This window comes from Tupaia chinensis, unplaced genomic scaffold, assembly GCF_000334495.1.
Source record: "Tupaia chinensis unplaced genomic scaffold, TupChi_1.0 Scaffold000303_1, whole genome shotgun sequence".
Taxonomy (NCBI): domain Eukaryota; kingdom Metazoa; phylum Chordata; class Mammalia; order Scandentia; family Tupaiidae; genus Tupaia; species Tupaia belangeri.
Window position 1 is genome coordinate 862,030 of NW_006159793.1, and position 6,594 is coordinate 868,623.

General features: G+C 51.9%; 1 non-coding gene across 1 annotated transcript; it reads left to right on the plus strand.

Moving 5' to 3' along the window:
- Positions 1-353: 353 nt before the first annotated feature.
- On the plus strand, positions 354-410 carry MIR143 (microRNA mir-143). The gene has a single exon (NR_129369.1). It is a non-coding gene; the product is annotated as a microRNA mir-143 (primary transcript).
- The last annotated feature ends 6,184 nt before the right edge of the window (positions 411-6,594 follow it).

Below are 6,594 nucleotides of genomic sequence, written 5' to 3' on the forward strand. Positions count from 1 at the left end.
TTAGGATTTTGGGCACACACACACACAAATGCCCAGCGTGAGTTTCAAGCCATTAGGTCTGGGACTCAAACTGCAGTCGGCCACTTGAGCATCCAGCGCCTTAACCACTATGCCACCTGCTGCCCCCCCCCCGAAAAAAAACTACTTTCAATAAAAGGAAAGGAAGGTCAGATTGGTCCCAGATGACTCAAAAGGGAGGTCAAGGACAGGAAGCACCACGAGGGTGCAATAGTCCCTGGGCCAGAGCTGGGGGGCTGGAGCAAGGTCCCCACTGACGTACCCTCTCCTGCCCAGGGCCAAGTCCCCGCCTGTGGCCACCGGAGCAGCCCCATGGCGCCCTGTCTCCCAGCCTGAGGTGCAGTGCTGCATCTCTGGTCAGTTGGGAGTCTGAGATGAAGCACTGTAGCTCGGGAAGGGAGGAGTGTTCTGCAGCCTCAACCTGGAAGCGGTGAGTGGGGCATGGGGTGTGCGGGGAAGGACAGAGTGTTTCTAGACCTCCCGCTGTAAGTGCTGGAGTAGTTCCTGCTTCAGGGTCTCCTCGCGCCACTAGCTGCTTTGCGATTCCAGGCCAATTCTGATCCTCTCTGCACCCCAGTTTGTCTGCTGTACGTAACATGAGGTGCCAGACGTTCAGAGGCGGCCATGCCCCGGCCCCCTGCCTCTGCTCTCTCCCTCCCAGCCCACGGCAGGCACTGCCGATCAGCCAAGGCATCTGTTCTCGATGTGCTCAGATGCCGTTCCAGAATCCTTCTCAACAATGATTCCCAGACGGCCGCAAGATGATTCAAAGCGGAAACCCATTCATCAGTTTTGGATCATATCATTACTAAAACATGTCAGCGCTAAAGACAAAAGACCCAGGCTTCGAGTCAGGGTTTTTCATGCCATGATCTCCTAATGTTGGTTCTAAGATGCTTCCTAAGGCAGTCTGGATGTCTCGCGAATATCTGACCTCTCCAAGGCTTCAGACAAGCAAGGAAGGGCAGAGGAAAATCACCGGGCTAAGCACAATCTCATTCAACCTCCCATAGACAGCGTTGTCAACCCATTTTATAGGTGAGAAAACCGAGGCCCAGTTCAGCTCTTCGCCCAAGGTCACACACAGATTGTGCTGAGCAGGGGTTGTACCCTATCCTGTCTGCCTTCTGGTCCTTGCTCTGACCCATCGCATGTGCTTATGGATCTTGGGACTGGGAGCAGGGCATATTGTCTCGGGCTCTCAGTAAAGACAAGCCCCCTTCCATGAATCCTATGTACTCCTTCCCTCTTCTTTAGGTGGGAAAAATCCTATTTATTTTGCCTGTCTAGTAGGTCCTGTATTACCCCACTGTACAGTGGAGAGAAGCCAAAGCTCAGAGGTTGAGCAACTTGCCGGAGGTTTTCAGCCAGGAAGTTGACAAACAGGCTGGGAACTGGGTCTGCCCAGCTCGTTTACATGGCTAGAGACTCAGGCATACACAGGACCCCGGGCAGTCGCCGGGGCGGGGGCGGATGGTTTGTGGTAGACAGTGTTGCCGCCAAAGTCTGCCCTCTGACTGCAGCAGGGAAGGTACTTTCCAGGGTCCTTGAAGTTCCAGTCAGTACTCCCCCCAGAGCAATGAGCCTCGCCTCATCCAAGATCCATGGCACCGTGGCATTGCAGCTGGCTGCTGCGATGGGGCTGGATCCAGAAGGACACTCCAGCTGGTCTTCAGGGACATGGCGGGCCTCGGTGCTGAAGGCCACTCCCTCCCACCTTGTCCTCACGGTCCAGTTTTCCCAGGAATCCCTTAGATGCTAAGATGGGGATTCCTGGAAATACTGTTCTTGAGGTCATGGTTTAACAGCTGGACTCACCTCCTTCCCACCCCAGAGTCGCCCCTCTGCGGGGCCTCAGCTCAAACACAGGATGAGGATCGAGCAGAAGGCTGAGCACTGGAGGTAAGCAGGCTCGCGAGCCGAGTTCTTGCCATTTAAGCTGCTTTTCTTTCCATCGTGTCCTGTTCGTAATATCCCAGCGAGACTAGATGTGGGAACTCCGACGCGTCCGAAGTCACTACTGGGCTGCGGTTGAACCAGGACAGCGCAAAGTCATATGTTTCTTCCCGTCTCTGCCCCACCCTTGCCCCACTTCCCAGCATGCTTTATGGTAGGGGCCAAATATCTGCATTATTGATAAATGAATACACATACATGAGTTTATTTTTAAAGTTTATTATGTCACTTAAGTAAATGAAAAACCAGAAGTCTTAGTTCAATTTGGAATGCTGTCACAGAAAAATGGAAAATTTTAGGAGAAAAAAGTAAAAGAAAAATGGAAAATTTGCCAGGCACAGCGGTACACACCTGTAATCCCAGCTTCTCAGGAGGCCGAGGCAGGAGGACCCTAGGTCAAGCTGCATTAGAGGCCAGCCTAAGCATCACAGCAATACCCTGTCTCTAAAACTTAATTAAATTTTAAATAATCAAAATTTTTATTAAAAAGAGAGAAAAAAGAAAAATGGAAAATTTTTCATCAGAGAAGACAAAAGCTCAGAGCGCCCCCTTGTGGTGCATCTGCCCACTCCAGGAACACTGACCACACTAGCGAAATCATCTCTAATCTTGCTATCAACTTGGGACTCAGATAGTGGTCTTCCTACACACACACACACACCCCAAGATTCCTTTTGTCCCCAAAGTTTTTAAAAACTTTCACCAGAGGGCATATGTGCTTGTGGGATTGGAGGGGAGGGCAGAAAGGAGAAAGCACCCCCATGGGGAATGGTCACAAAGCAATCCCTTCCCCTCCATTTCTCCGTCCTTTTGGGACTTTGGGCACACACATGCGTCTGGCATGTTTTTCAAGATGCCAGATCTGGAACTTGAATCCTTTCAGTTGGCCATGTGGGGTCCAGCTATCTTCACCATGCCACCAACTAAACTATCTCCCAAATATTTATTTATTTATTTATTTTAATTTGACCAGAGAGGGACAGAGTGAAAGAGAGAGAGGGGGGGGAAAGTGAGAAGGCAAGCTGCCAGGTCTGGGACTTGAACCGTGATCTGCCATGTGGGAGTCCAGCAACCTTAACCACCATGCCACCTGCTAGTCCCTCTCCAAAATATTTTTAAGGTTTATTTATTCCTTCCATGGGAAAAAGAGAGAAAACAGAGAGAAAGAGAGAGAGTACCCCCCACCAGGATTGTAACGCTGAGATCCCTCAGGCACGCATGTCTCTGTGTACTCAGAGAGTTCTCTGGACATGAATCTGAAACCTTCCGAGGTGGGCCAGCACAGTGCTGCCTTTCACCACTGCACCACCATCTACTGCCCCTCAACCCCATCGCTTTTGAGCAGTGACTACTTAAGCCTCTCCTTACCGGCTAAACTGGTATCATTTACAGCTTACCTTTACCCATAGCCTGGTTTCATCCTCAAAACTTGCCAAGGTCAGCGAAGGTTGGCAAAAAGAGGTGGCCAGCCCAAGGTCACCTGGAGAGCACAAAGCAGAGCCAGGCTTGATTTCAAGTTCCACGGTGTTATGGCAATTTCTTAGCCAAAAAGACAAACCATAAAAATTAAAATGATAAAAATGAAATTAAAACTATAAAAATTAAGCTCTTCATAGAGTTGGTAGAGACAGTAAGTGTCATGGTCCCAGAGTCCTCCTTTCGGGCTCTAGTGCCCGAGTGCCCAAAGAACAGGTGGCTCCCGCAGGGACCCCAGGCTGTTTTCCTAACAGGCCACACTGGAGACATATTTAAGAAATGGATTCCCCTTCACCTCACACACGCAGGCTAGAGCTGACCTGGTCACGGTGGAATCAGATTTGCTAATAATAATAATAATAATGGCAACAGCTTCCACTTGCCTTTTATGATTTCCCAGGAACCATGCTAAACACTCACAGAAGCGCTATCTCGGGGCGTGGTGGTGCCTGCCCTATGACAAAAGCGCTGTCCCCCCTCTGTCCTCACAACCACATAGTGAAGAGGTTCAAATACCCCATTTTACAGTCGAGGAAGCTGAGGCTGAGGTCAAGAGACCTACCTAAGGTCACGCAGCTGAGAAGTTGTGAAACTGGGATGAAATCAAGCCTCTATGTCAGGGACTTGAGGTGTGCACCCACTCGAGCTGGCCAGGCCTGGCTGAGGGGACTATCCCGGGTGGCTTTCCCTGGGGAAAAGGGAAAACAAGCTCTCTGTGAGACCCAGGCGCTCTCCTGTGCTCTGTGATTCTAATAAAGTGATGGACGTTTGGCTTGTGTCCTGCTTCTTCCTGCGAACTTGGGTGAGGGAGAAAGAGGAGAAGGAAGGGAAAGACCCCAAGAGCCCTGCTAAGGTAACCCCAAGTGATGGGGTCTCCAGAGATAAAGTGTGAGGAGCAGTCAGGACCCCCATTCAGCAATCAGAAGCCCTCGAAGCTGCCATGCCATGTCTGGGAATGCTCCAATGTAGGGGGTTGGGGAGGGAGCATCTACTGAAGCTCAGTAAGAGCCTAGGAGTATCAGGGTCTAGCCAAGTGGCAACCCCTCTGCCAGGTCAAATGGGGAAGACAGTCTGAGATCTGGGGCCAGTTCATACCTCACGTGGGCGTTCGGATTCGGTGCACTCCGGCCATAGGCCGAGCTCTGCAGTAACAGCGGGCCTAGCTGTACCATGAGCATCATGGCTGACATCACGGCTACCTGCTCTTGGCATGAGACTTCAGACTCTGCCAGACTGTGAGAAAATTCTACAAACCCTCACCATCTGGAAAGAACCTCTTACATGACTGTCCCAGGCCCAATGGGCTTCTCCACCTCTCACTCTGTGCTTCAGAATAGCCAGGCCTGAGTGAGAGGGTGTGGGTCACTCAGATGACTCAGGGAAGGGGTGGAAGAGACGGCCCTTGCACTCCCCCGCACACCCACGCCATTCCACTGCACTGGTCGGTACCCGTCTGCCCCTTCTTTTTCAGCTTTAAAACAGGACCCTCCAGACACTGGGACCCTCACCGTCCTTTTTCTTACCTTGGTTCCATCTAGAATTCCCACTCCACGTCCCTGAGGAACTTATTGCCAACTAAGATGGGACTTCTTAACTCTAAAGACAGATCATACATGGTGGTTGGAGATTTGGTAAGGGGGTTCTGCCAGTTGAGGGGTGGACAGGAATAACAGCCAATATCCAACTGGAGGGCTAGCCTCTCCAGTGACCAAAGTGCAACTCTGCGAGCACGTCTTGGTCCTGCGTGTGCCCGGGTGGGGATACAGGAGTGAACGAGCAACAGGAGCGTGCAAACTCCCACGCAGGGTGGACAAACTCTAGCACACCCATGTCAGCACGTGACCCTGCTCTCCACTTGCTGGAATTCAGCGTGGGGGCCATGTCTGAACACAGCCCTGGAAGCAATCATATATTTTTTTTTAGAATTATTTTATTTAACTTTCTTTATTTCATTTGACCAGAGAGGGGTAGAGTGGACAGAAAGAGAGAGAGAAAGTGAGAAAGCAAGCCACCAGGTCTGGGACTTGAACCATGGTTGGCTATGTGGGAGTCCAACACCCTTAACCACCATTCCACTTGCTGACCCCCAAGCAATCATTTATTCAAACACATCTCTGACTGTGTCCTGAGCAGAGAAGGAATCAGCAGCCCTGGTGATGAACACAGTGACAGATGGCCAGGACACAAGCCCAGGCCAGGCTCTTCCAGGACGGAAGGTCTATACCTCCTATTATTTACATGGAGGTCCAGACCAGGTCCCTCCTGGAGCAGTCAGGGAAGGGCCATGACATAGATGGAGGAGAGGGTGGCCTCTGGTAGCCAGTCTTGAAAGGATGGACCTCTTGGCTGCCAAGGACTGTCCATCAGTACCTATGTTACCAAGGATCTTATCTCACACGTCTGCATAAGATTTTGCATTTCGAAATGCAGTTTGCATCCCACAACCTCCTTTGACACTTGCTGTGGATGCTCTGGTCCTGAAAGAAGCCGCAGGAGGCCAGGAAGAGGCTGGTCTGGCTGTGGGGTTTGCATGCTTCCAGCAGTCCTGGGGCCCGAGGGGCAGCCTGTGCAAGCCAAAGTCATCACTGCAAAAGGGTGGTGGCCAGAAGAGGGGACCCAGGCCCACTGCTGAATGTTGGACCCCAGACAGCCTCTCTTGGGGTCATGGGAGCGAGGTGGTCGGTACCTTTAGAAAGCACTGCATCACGGAGGGGCTAGGACTCGTTCCTTGTACGGAGAGGATGGGAACAGCGTTCAATGGGCCTCACTCTGGGGACAGTAAGGGGCACCCCAACTGCACTCCAACCTGTGGCGGCTGAGGGAATCATCACTGTGGTGGTGTAGACAGTCCGCCCAGGCCTGAGCCATCTACCACTCTCACAGGCTGAAACTGTGATTCCTGGGTCTGTCAGCCCAGACGATTTGCACAAAGGGTTCTGTCTATCTGTCTGTGTATCTCCGGTGGCAAGGACCTTTCCACCTCATCAGCCAGCCCTTAACTCCATGGTGAGCTTTGGTGGTTAAGGGGTCCTTCCTCGTTCCTCTTGGTCCCTTTGCTACCCAGAGAATGGCTGCTCCCTCCACCCGGGGCAGCCTGCAGATTGACAGGCAGGGGCCTCCTTCCCTGAGCCAGGCCTCCTGGCT